Source organism: Pangasianodon hypophthalmus, chromosome 6, assembly GCF_027358585.1.
Source record: "Pangasianodon hypophthalmus isolate fPanHyp1 chromosome 6, fPanHyp1.pri, whole genome shotgun sequence".
Taxonomy (NCBI): Eukaryota; Metazoa; Chordata; class Actinopteri; order Siluriformes; family Pangasiidae; genus Pangasianodon; species Pangasianodon hypophthalmus.
The window spans coordinates 13,316,401-13,329,077 of record NC_069715.1 but is presented as its reverse complement, the minus strand read 5'-3'; the positions used below and the strand labels follow the sequence as shown (position 1 = coordinate 13,329,077).

Sequence of the window (12,677 nt, the reverse complement as noted above, 5' to 3'; positions counted from 1 at the left end):
GCCAAAACTCTCAGAACACCAATGAAAATGCTTCTATTTTGCATTCTCATTCTCTTTGCATAATTTTCATTACAAATTATATGACTGAAATTGACAAATTTCATATATTTACATGAATTTCAGAGGTTTTTAGTATTTCGTATGTCCCCTTTTTTTACTTGAATGATAGTGTACACTTGAACTGGCATGGAGTCCACAAGTTTGTGCAAAACCTTATGATCCATTTTAGATCAAATCCATCAGAGTGTTGTCTGAACACGTGCAGAGATAGAAGAGATTAGGCATGAGGAAAATCTGACCTTCGCAGTTAATATGGTCAATATCACACATTTGCGTACATTTAAATAGGGACCTAGAAACAGTGCAGAATCTTGAATATTAACTATTCAAGATATTGAACATTTACTTTTTTGTTTTAAATATTTTACAGTTCTAAAAGCTTCTGTTTATTTTCAATGTTAAATGAAAAAATAACAGATTTTCAATGTGGTCTCAGACTTTTTGACCCCAGTGTATGTGCTGGCAGTGTAACCGGAAACATTTGCTTTGTATGACAGCCAATAAGCCAGCTAATGAGAAATACAGTAGCCAGCTAATGAAAAATATAGTAGCCACAATAATTTCATGCTTTTCTCAGATATTTGTAGGCCACTGTGTTACTTAAGGAACTCAGATAACATTAAAAGATACAATGGAAGAAAATGCATTTTAATCTTAACATCATAACATCCACACCACAACAGTCTACACCATTAAGTCTGTTTCATTATTCAACCTTGATTTCTGTCACTGGTCTTTCTCTCTTTCCAGAACAAAAAAAAAAGAGACCAGAGGTGATAAACCTATATAGATAATGTTTCAAACTACTATTCAGTTAAACATCATTAAACAGTATCCAGCCAAAAATGTGAAAGTTAAACAGTTGCTACTTTTAAGTGTGCTCAAGTACTAAAAAAGTAAATGTTTTTAACTGATGAAATTAAGTTAATGTCATGTTTTTAAAAACTGTTAGATAATAATAGTTTTGAAATTTTACTCTCCGCCATTTACACCTGAAAAACATTCAGTCTCTCTACGTTTGCTGGTAATATGCATGACTAATGATATGTAATTTGATAATAAATTAATCAGAAGTAATATATCATGTAAATATCTAATATTTACCATTAGTTAGAATTTGACTTGCTGTCTAGCCAAATTATCATAGCTACTGGATAATAGCTACTATGCTAGTGTAACATTTGGCATTAGCAAAGAAAACAAGTCAATGAAGTTAAATATAGCCAGTTAACGTCAGCAATTTAGTAAAACCTACCTCAACATGCTTTTTCAAATTAAATGGCGTTCATGTCTTCTAGGGAGGCAAAGGAGAGACTTTTCTTACTCCAGCATATTGAAACATTTTACTGAAGTAGGGCCAGGGACATCCTCAAGTTCAACACTGCAGCCTGGCGTCGTATCCATTTTCAGATGTACGCACATGGATAGCTATAGCATTAACTACATTGTGTAGCATGAGAAGATCACTGCAGATGATGAAAATGGCATGATTCTTAATAGTTTTAACCTATATTAATAAACTTGATTGAATGCTAAACTGAGCCCATTGCACTGGTATATAATATACAGTCATTGGCTGGATGAGAAAATAAGAGACCTTCAAGATTTGATACAAGCACTTTGATGGTCTAAAAAAGTTTTTTTTTTCTTGTAAATGTAATGAGGTAAGAGTAGAAGCATTCAATTTCAATAATACTCCAGCAAAATATAAATACACCAAAATGATACTTAAGTACAGAAACGACAATTACTCAAGTATTTTCAATCCCTGAAAGAGACGTAGTGTAGACACACAAGAACACACACACATATTGCTTTTCTTTCTTTCTTTCTTTCTTTCTTTCTTTCAAGCTTAATTTGTCACAATCAATGAAAATCCCCTCTATGTAAACAAATGTCTCTATGCCAGGCTAACATAAACCACAAGTCCAGATTATTAGCAAAGAGGAAGTGGGTGATGATGCTGATGATGCTGCTGCTGCGGATGATGATGATGATAAAAGAGGCTGTGGTGACAAGCTTTAGGTCTGTCTGGCCCATTGCTTCAATATTAGATACTTTATCTTAGACAAACAGAAACTCCTGCTTACATCAGCCCTTTTTGGCTAGCTGTTCATTTAAAAAGGAACAGACACGGAAACACTGGTGCTGAGGTGAGAAAATAGACATCTTCCCTCAGACAAGTTATACAATTTCCTATCCAATGGGGCTTCTATTAGCCACATAACCTTTGAGATGACAAGACCCTGTCTGCTTGCTCTTTGGGAATGTATAAAGACAAATCTGAACCAGAGGAAGGAGACACGGGCAGAGAGATAAAACAAAAGGAGAGGGAGAAAGTGTGTCAGGAATAGAAGGAGGGAGAAAGCCATAAGAGGGTGAAGCGAAGATGAAAAAATAGAAAAGTATATTAAGTGAAGGATAAAGGGAAGTATATATATATTTCTAATCAGTGGCAGAGACTACAGTGTGGAGAGTTTTTTGCTGCAGTGTAGGCTGAATAGCTTTTCAGGGTGCACTCTTACATGTCTTTATTAGATGGGTCAGTCGCAAATGCTTTGCGTGTATGTGTGGACCCTGTTCCTGTACACTGCTGCAGAAGCAGCAAGGCTGTGGCACTACACTCACACACACACCCACACACACACACTCACATGCACAAAGGAGACACACGAACACTCTTGGGAACAGGCGCTTATGTTTGCTCGCTTTTCAACGAGTCCAAGACTCAACCTTCAGCAAACAAGAGAGACAGCCCAAGGCCAATGTGGAGGAGAGAGAGATAACGCTGACGTCTCTCTGCTTTCACACAGCCTCTTATTCTTCCTCTATCTCCATTCTTTATTAGAACATTTTTCTGCCTTTCCATAGAAACTTAATCACAGAAAGACATGGGGTAATATTTTTCATTTTATTTTCCAGTGCATTGAAAATGTGGGAAAAATAGCACAATATTCTACTTTATATTAGATATAATTAAATGTGGTGCATGTCATATACTGTATATGCTTTAATAGAATGAATGACTCTATAGGAAGCATTCTGACACAGTATGCCAAAACTAAACACCAAGAAACCAAAACAGTAAGAATGTAACACACAAGACTCAGGAGAGGTTTTAGGATCCGTGTGTTGGAGACTTATTAGATGACAATCCAATACACAATACAAAAGTCATGATTTTATGGAGGGCAATGGTCATAACACAACTGAGCACGAAACATGAATAGCCAAATTCTAAAGAATAGTCAAATAATGAGGCAAGAGTTGGTATGACTCGTAAATTTGAGTTCACTTTAATATACTGTGTAAAGAGGAAATAATTGTGAAATAATTCAGTACATAGTGGCGGGGCACCTCACTACATGTACCTAGCTACTCCCCAATAAAAAAAATATGCACTAGATTAGAAATACTACAAATGTGGGGAAAAAACCAAGCTACATCAATATCGACAAATATTTACATGCCGATATAGCTATAAAACTGTTGTGAGTGTTTACTGTTCTTCAGACAATCCCATAATTCCTTCATAAGGATCTGGTGAAGCCAAAAATGACTGTGGGGTTACATGCAAATTACAAATGGCATTATATGCAAACACATACTATAAGGTTAAATAAATAAATTGTTAAATAAATAAATAAATTGTGGGTTTTGGTCCATATGAGAAGATAACAATAGGGCTGGGAAATTAATGTTTCAATGAATTTCATTGTGGGACTGATCAGACAAAAAATTAACTGGCCCCAACCTCTAATTGCCCTAAAGCACTAAAATAAATACCCCGACCTCTAATTGCCCTAAATCCCAAATATAATTGCCCCTGACTGCTAACTGCCCCAAACCCAAAAATGTCTACATTTTCCTCAGATCCTCAGTTGATCAAATCACATAGTTTCTCCACACAGAAAAACTGTGAACTGATATTCCATTGTCTATATTTTTACCATAATAACCCCAAATTTGAAAAGAAACTCTAGTGAGATTGCTAGTTGCAAGAAGCTCACTAGATAATATTAGCTAGCTACCTTGCTTTAATGAAAAAGGAAGAAATAGTGCAGATTTCCCAGAAGTCACTGCAATGTGGCATTACTTTTGTGTCACAAGCCCTATAAAGTAATGTATATTTGCTTCGTATGATATCAAATTTAAGTGCACAAAGTGTATATAGAACAGCAAGTTGCAGAGTGATTGCAATGTGTGTGTATGTGTGTGTGTGTGTGTGTGTGTGTTCGGAACACACACAGAAGATTGATCGTTCAGAATAGTCTTAGATTGAGGAGGCATCTGGGAGTGGGGGCACAGGGACGCAACATTGCTGTGATCTTCAAAGTTAAAACAACAACAGAATTGTGTATCCCTCTCCCCACACTCCAGACATCACAGTTCCTGCTCTCCTCTAGCATCCCTGCTCTTTGTGTGTGCTCTGGCTGCTCTTTCTTCAATCTCCATGCTCAGCATGAGACCACCACTACCATGAGCACATCACAAATCTTCCTCTCCCCTGCCTCCCGGTTTTGGGATCGAATCCCCCTCTTGTTTGCTTCGCTGTCCCTGCTACCGACGTGGAGCAGATGAGAAAACTAAAAGCCCCAAGACAAAATAAGACATCAGAGAGAGACAGAGAGTATGTGTGTGTGTAAGTCAAAATCTTTCAGCAGCTGTTCTATTCCTGCTCCTGCCACAGTCTATAGTACTCACAGGTGGTCGGCCAGGTGCAATACTGCCTTTATCAAAGAGCAGTCAGATGCACCCTTGCCTTGCAGACAGCATCAGCGCCAGGAAGTGTGTGCTGCTCTATCTTCTCTCTAGGTCTTCACCTCCAAAATCGCAGAATCAGAGTGCCTATGTGCTCAAATAAGAGGACAGTAAACTGAGAATTTAAAATACTGCCTCACTGCTTGCTTTAGCTTGAGAGGTCTATCAAGTTTTTATTTCTGTACCTGCAGAGAGGGCTCAATGGGCCTCATTTATCAAGCTGGATATGAATAAATTTGTAAATCGTTTGCAGGTGCATTTACACAATAAATGTGATATTCATTAAAAAGTCTAGTTAATTCGGAAAAGCGTTCATATCCTGTGAGAGCTCCTGCGCTTGTGTAAATTTACCTATTAGGATACTAATATGTGAACCTTGACTGATAGGCTTCCAATTGTATAACTGGGCAGCGTTACTGAAATTTTATATCTGGATTACATTGCTTCTTTATTTCAATTTTGTGAAACTCTGTTGTAACTCAGTTAAACAAATAAGACTAGCTATTCCATTAGAACAAAAGAACTATACGTGTTACTGAAACTTTTGTAAATCTGGTGGGATTTGTTTGTTAAGCTTGGTTTATGAACACATTATACACAACTAAAATATTGACGGATTTTACGTAGGTTAAGGTTATTATGGTGTAATATTTAAAAGGTGCTTGGGCTATTTGTGAACATGTTCATACATGGGTTTATAAAAGCCAACAGCAAAAACGGATCAGGATGAAAAAGCTCTATGATGAGCAGAGAAAGCCTTTGCCAACACAACAGAAAGCAGGCTGTAGCTAGTCTATTCTGCATTGACAAGTGCCAGAGTCTTTTTCCATTCTCTTTCAACACTTTTTCAGCTGGGTGTATGTATATATGTATGAGAGAGCACCCTTGCTATAGAAACTCCTTCTCACCAGGGCTTGCCAATCACATGCCAACTTTAATGCAAATTTCACTTGGAAAAAGATGCTGCATACAGAATTCCTTTCTGTTTACAAATGATGCCCTCAACCCTCCCGAAATATTCAGAACCAGCAACATCTCCTTCAGCTCTGCTTCTTCAGAATTGCAGGATTCGGACAGAGAGAGAGAGAGAGAGAGAGAGAGAGAGAGAGAGAAGCAGATCCACAAGGCTACATCCCGTTTACTGCACAAAAGCAGAAAATAAAATTCTGCCTCCAGCAATGACCCTGGATGTCTGTATCACAACACAAAGGTTGCAGCTCTGTTTCACACTCTGACATAAGCTGCACTGGGGAGCCAGAGGTGACCTGCCTATTCCTCACGCTGCAGAGAATCCAGCAGCAGAGTCACACACACTGACCTCTCAATACAGCATTTAGGGGAATCCAGACTGCGCATGAACATCCAGTGGAGGTTTCTGTGTGATGCTGGTGGGTGTTGGGAGAAGCTTGCTTTAAAACCTTTTAAACAGCTTTTAAAAGGCTTTTAAAATGCTTTAAAAAGAATCTGAACTGAATTTCCAACAAAAGATGTGGCAGAATCAGGGTATGTGCTGCAGCTCAAATCCCACTCTTCTTTCAAGACACTACAAAAGCTGTAACATTCACTGGATGAAAATTCCACTTCTATGAAGATAAAAGAAACCTACAGTACTTAGCACACTCACTTGGACAGTTGTTAGTCAGAAATGTCCCATAAAGTTATTGTACAATTTACGGTATTCACTCTATCACATAAAAAGAAGGCTAATGCTCATATGAGAGTGGGGTAGAGAATCTTTTCTGTGAAAAAAGATGGAATTTTCAGTGCTTTTTACAACATAGACGGTCTCAAAACAGCTTTACAGACATCACTAACTTAATGAGGAGAAACTCCCTAGAATAGAGAGATAGTTGAGGGATAAAATCTTGGGAGGAACCAAGACTCAGCAGTATCCTCCTCTTTCTGGCACTGGCATAATGAAGTGCTCTTTTTTTTTTGCATGTCTAGGAATTCCAGTACATTTGGAACTTAAGTTAGTGGTTAGTGATAAGATGTGACGCAGTGCAATGGACAATGTTACCGTCCCTAGTTCAATCTTGAGTTTGGGTTACTTTCTGTGTGGAGTTAATGTGTGGATTTCCTCTGGGTTCTCCAGTTTTCTCCCACCTCCCAAAAAAACATGCTGGTAGGTGGAGGTGCTACTCTAAAAGGCACCTAGGTGTGAATGTGTTGTGTACAGACGTCCCATCCAGGGTGTATTCCTGCCTCATGCTCAGTGTTTACAAGATAGGCTCGGGATCCACTGTGGCTCTGAGCAGGATAAAACAGTTACTGAAAGTGGGTGAGTGACTTAATGATAGAGATAACCAATATATTAGTTATCAATATCAATGGAATCATTATACTGTAGATAAAGGAGACAAAGATGAGGGAGGTAGGGCTTGTAGACCTCAAGACTGGAAGCTTGTAGAGATCCTGTAATGTACTCATATACAAAAAAGAATAGTCAGGAATAAGTGGCTTGAATTTGTAGCATGGCTGTGAGGGTGGAATACACCATAGATGTGACGCCAGTTATTCCCAGGACATAACACACACACACATTCTCACCTAGTGGCAATTTAATATAGGCAGTTGACCTACTAGATAGGAGAACATCCACACAGACAATAACCTGAGCTCGGGATTGAACCAGAGACCCTGGAGTTATGAGGCGGCAACACTGTGCCACCCTATGTGTAATACATCATACACTTATATTGTAATCCCTGGGCAATGTGTAATATTTACTGCATGGTCTAGTCATTACTTGTGTTTGTACCATTTATTCCTATTCCATTTCTATGATTATGTATACAAGCTCATGTATATATTGGTCTGCATCTTCTTTGTGTGGATCTTTTATGGGATCCATCAAGTATGCCCTGTATATAAGTATGGATCTATTCTTCGCGACTCTTACAGGACCTGTTGTTACCAAAACCTGACATTCATAATGGCAATGGGAGTTAGTGATGCAATCCCTGAATGCCTTGTTACAGATGGGTGCTTTTTTCAGACACCCAGCAGCATGTGTAATGAGCTGGGGATGAAGTAAGCAACACAGCCGAGGACAACAGCAACATGTCAAGGTGATCTGCCCCCCACCCTGAGGATTAATGTCTGACTGTCATTCACAGAAGTGAAGCAGAGAGAAGGAGGAGGTGATGAAAGGAAAGAATTAGGGATGAGCACAGGGGTGCTGGTGTTGGTGAAGTAGGTGGCGTCTGCAAAGAAGCGTCAACATTTTGTTCTCTCACTTACTGTTTTTGTACATCTTCTTTCTCCTCCTGTCTTTTTTTTCTTTCTTGTCCCTACTCTCTGATGTTTTTTCGATTACATTGTTCATGTTGGCTAAAATTAAGATTGTTAGCTTTGGCAAAGAGCTGCAAGGCCTTTCTGGCATCCAGTGTCAGCACAGCCACCTGCTTGAGTGCCTCTGTTATTACTCAGATTTGAGGATACACACTCATAAAGGAGCAACAGCTGCTCTCGGATCAGTGGTGATAACAGTGCTGAAAAGTAACAGACTGTCTGTACTTTAGCTACTTTAGTACTATTTCCATGAGACATACCAACAATAATAATAAAATTGAATTCTTTTACACTTACATACTTTAAACTTTACTTTCCGTTTAAAGTATGTTCTATCTGCAGTTGCACACAGATGTTAATGCACCGGGTACCCCCCTACTAAAAACAATACTCCATACTCTTGATCATCACATAAGGCCATTCCTTTTCTAAAACTTTTGTTGTTTACTTTGATATCATATCTTTCATTAAAGCACATCTGAAATAAAAATTCAAGTTTCAGAGATTTTGGTACCTGTCCATTAGTCTTATGGATACCCATATAATACTACATTTGGGATTCTCGTTTTAATTTTATAGTTTTTAATGATTCCTATTTGTCCAAATCTCCCTGATCATCCAATTAAATGCTCTCTTAAACCATATATATCCCTGGCCCAGAGGTCTTGCTCTACAGTAGCAGCTTATTAGTAGCAAACATGGCTTGTTGGTGTGTTTCTTGCTGTGTCTTCCTGCACAATATTCCCTTTATATCCCTTAGTTAAGAAAAAAAAAATAGTTGAATTTTATTCATTTCGAAAAGGATAGAATTTGTACAAAGTCATGGTTTTGTGAGAGGCAATTTTCAGAAGTGTTTTACCAACTTGTGGCTCTCCAATGCTGGAATATGTCACTTTCTCTAACTGAGCAAGAATGTGATTCCATCTTTATACAATGTCAGGGTTTCCCCATAAGTAAGAATAAGTAAAATTCTCCTGTTAATCTATTCGCTGTCACACAAGGCAGGGGACACCCTGGACAGGGTGCCAACCCATCGCATGGCACAACCACATACACATTCATACACTACGGACAATTTGGAAATGGCAACAATGCAGCCTACAATGCATGTCTTAGGACTGGGGGAGGAAACCAGAGTATCCAGAGGAAACCTCTGAAGCATGGGGAGAACGTGCAAACTCAGCACACACAGGGTGGAGACAGGATTTGAATCCCCAGCCCTGGAGGTGTGAGGCAAACAGGCTAACCACTAAGCCACCGTTCCTCCCAAGCAGTAAAAACGTTGCACAAAAGTAATTTTACCTCCAACTGTTTAAAACTTAAGTAGCACTGTTTTATCAACTTGATCACATTGTTTTATTTAATTGCTCTCTCGTAAGCTTCTCAAGTACCTTATTACTACTGAAATATATACTCTTTGTAAATATAGTCTTGTTGAAACTGTATAATTCCTTTGGCACTGAGGAGCAGTTTACTCACCTCCCAAGTTGAATCGACGCTGCCTGTGGTGTGATTGCTCTGCATGTTGCAGCTCTGTGGAGTGGCAGGCATCTGTCAGCTCCTCCATCACTGGCTCCTGACAGCAGGGAGGGAGAACATACTGTCAAGTCCTCAATCCCTCTTAGCATACTGAACAGGATGGAGAGGCTGGAGAGGTCCCAAGCTAAACACTAGCACTACTGTTACCATCCTGTCTGCAACTCTAGGTGTGTACATTTGTATAGGGCTATGGAGCTTTTATTTCCTTTTCAAATAACCAATTTTGATTTAGACTAAAAGTAGGACATTAACTGAATGGTTCTTCACACTGATTTGTAAATCTGTGCAAAAACAACAGTTTCGAATATGCCACTCTGTGCTAAAGACAACTTTGTGTTTGCAGACGTGTGTGTGTGTGTGTGTGTGTGTGTGCAAAGAAAAAGTAAGGGGGCTCCATGCTGACTTGCCTGTAACAGCATCTGTCTCTGTGCTCCTCTTCACTTTAAAGGTGTATGTGAGTGTGTGTATTGTGTGTATGTGTAAAGCTGTGGCTGTGAGGACAGCTGTTCTGCACAGTGTGTGTACCGGTAAACTCCTAACCACCCCTGCAGTCTGGCCACAGTGTGCAGGTGGAGAATCTCTCTCTCTCTCTCTCTCTCTCTCTCTCTCTCCTTCCTCCATCCTACTGCCTCATCAGCAGTGGTGAAAGGGTACAAACCACACTGACCTGAGTAAATGTACTGTTAACGTAGTAATAATTCACTTGTGTTAAAGTAGTGATCAAGCTAATTACTCAAGAGTAGATAAGATGGCTGGTGGAAAACTACTTGAGCAATTAATTTACAAATTACTTTTTTACATGACTAAAATTGACTAATCCGAAAATGTTCTATATCCGAGGAATGCATTTTTGAGCAATTATGTTAACTAACCAAGTGAGATATGCTGAAGTGAATGCCACCCCAATTATCAACAGTATATAAAGAAAGATAATACTAGCTGGCTAGCTAACTTAGCCAAATACTCTTGGGGTTTGAGTAGCTTGTTAGGTTTGTCAGCAAGCTAGCTAACTCATGTTAATTCATACATGTTTCAAGCTACATAGTTAGCTATCTATCAAGGATGCCCCTTACACCTGAGTGATCCCGAGTGTTACCCAGGCTGTAGAAGCACTTATATATTTATATGTTTAACACAACAGGCAATCAGTATTGAACATCAAAGTGAAAGAGAGACATAGCTCACTTATCTATCTGTGTGTTGAGCTGTGAAATGAAGATATCTCCACAGGTTTGACATGTCATCATTTGCAGATCGTTATCACATTGTCTCCACTGAAGTATTTAAAACTGAAGATACTTGAAAAGCCAGGGACCCTCATCAGTCTTCAGTGTCTCAGACACTGCTGCTGCCTGCATTTGCCTAAAGTGTAGACCTTCAGCAGGAAACTGCTATATGTTGATTGTGCCACAAAATCGAATTATTTAAAATTTGCACATAATTTGCTTACAATCATCTGGGGTTAAATGCATTATTATTTTTTTACTCTTTAACAGTGATCAAAAGTTATGTAATGTTATGTAACGAAGTTGAATATTGTGTGTGTATATATATATATATATATATATATATATATATACACGTATACACACATACACATATACATGTATATGTATATATATATATATAAAGCTCAAGTAAAGCAACTATGATTTAATTATACTCAAAAAAGGTACTGTTACAGTAAACCATGTACTTAATTACTGTGTATAGAATACATGTTACTTTCTTCCCCTGCTCATCCGACTCATAAAAAGAGCAAGATCAGCTTAACAAATCAGAGCTTCCAAGTCCATATGTCCAACTTAGACCTTGTTGTCATTCATTGTAAATGGCACATATGCAACAGGATACTCAAACATTGTTCTAGTGTGGATGCTTGTCCATGAGTGAGAAAGTATCTCGCTCTGTGTTTAATGGCCTGTCTGATTACACAACGAGAGACTTGAAGCTGACTTTCCCTCTCTCTCTCTAGCTTTTGCCTCTCATGAATATTTAGGGTTCTACAAACAAACAAGGCAACTATTAATTAAAAAATGCCTGTGATTCTATCAATTCAGCTGCCAAGGGCACTGCCTAAGTGAAGACAAACATACAAATAAAAAGCTTCTCCAGCCTATTACTTGGTTGTGGAACATAAATAATGAATGTATCAAGGAATCAAAATAAAAAATTATTTTGAATTAGAGGGAATGCAGCAGGCAGAGAAATAAGGACTAAGGACTAAGTGAAGTCATTTTGTAACTGGCAGGTAACTTTTTTATGGACACGTTAAAAAAAAAATCACTTTTTACTTACTAGATCAGGTTTCTCTGAATTCTGTGCTTTTTTTTTTTTTTTTTTTTTAAATTCATTCATCTTTAGGAACCACCTTATCCTGGTCATGGTCATAGTTGTAGTGGCTCCAGGGTGAAGGCATGAGGTGAAAATACTTCATGAATAGGACACATGTCATAAAGATGTAAAAGGTTACAGGTGGTACGCTGGTGGTTAGTCACAGCCTATGTGTTTGTGATTGTGGCAATAGAGGTTAATTTATATAACTTACAAAAGTGTAGATTTTATCAGTGATCAATAAGCTGCACATTCCCAGTAGTTTTATGATATAATTTAGCATAACCAATAAGCAGATGGGTCATTCCATCTCAAGTGGTCCAATACAGGTTGCTTGACCATTTTTAATATTCCCAAATTTTTTGAGAGATTACCCCTAAGTACTGAAATTGCAAAAACACTTTTTTTTTTTTTTTTTTAATTTCTGTTTCTTTAACCCCAATGGCCATGTTTGTGTCATGGCATACAACAAATTTTGGTTAAAGTTAGAAAACATTACAAGGTGTATATCTATCTATCTATCTATCTATCTATCTATTAGGGTCAATTTATAATGGGAAGGGTTCATATTTTAGTCTTAATTTTTTAGGGAGTAGCTAGTTAAGTATAGAGTGCATGCAGAACATTTCAGGTTGGAGACTCTTTTTTTTAATGGGGGCAAGAAAGTGCCATTTAAAAAAAAAAAAAAA

At 38.2% G+C, this 12,677-nt stretch overlaps 1 long non-coding RNA gene across 2 annotated transcripts in view; it reads right to left on the bottom strand.

The window, feature by feature from the left end:
- LOC128318500 (uncharacterized) overlaps positions 1-12,677 on the bottom strand; it is a 41,989-nt gene that overhangs the window by 19,732 nt on the left and 9,580 nt on the right. For both annotated transcript variants that reach the window (XR_008301872.1, XR_008301873.1), the window contains one exon: positions 9,595-9,691. This is a non-coding gene — a long non-coding RNA (uncharacterized LOC128318500). The remainder of the gene's footprint in view (positions 1-9,594; positions 9,692-12,677) is intronic.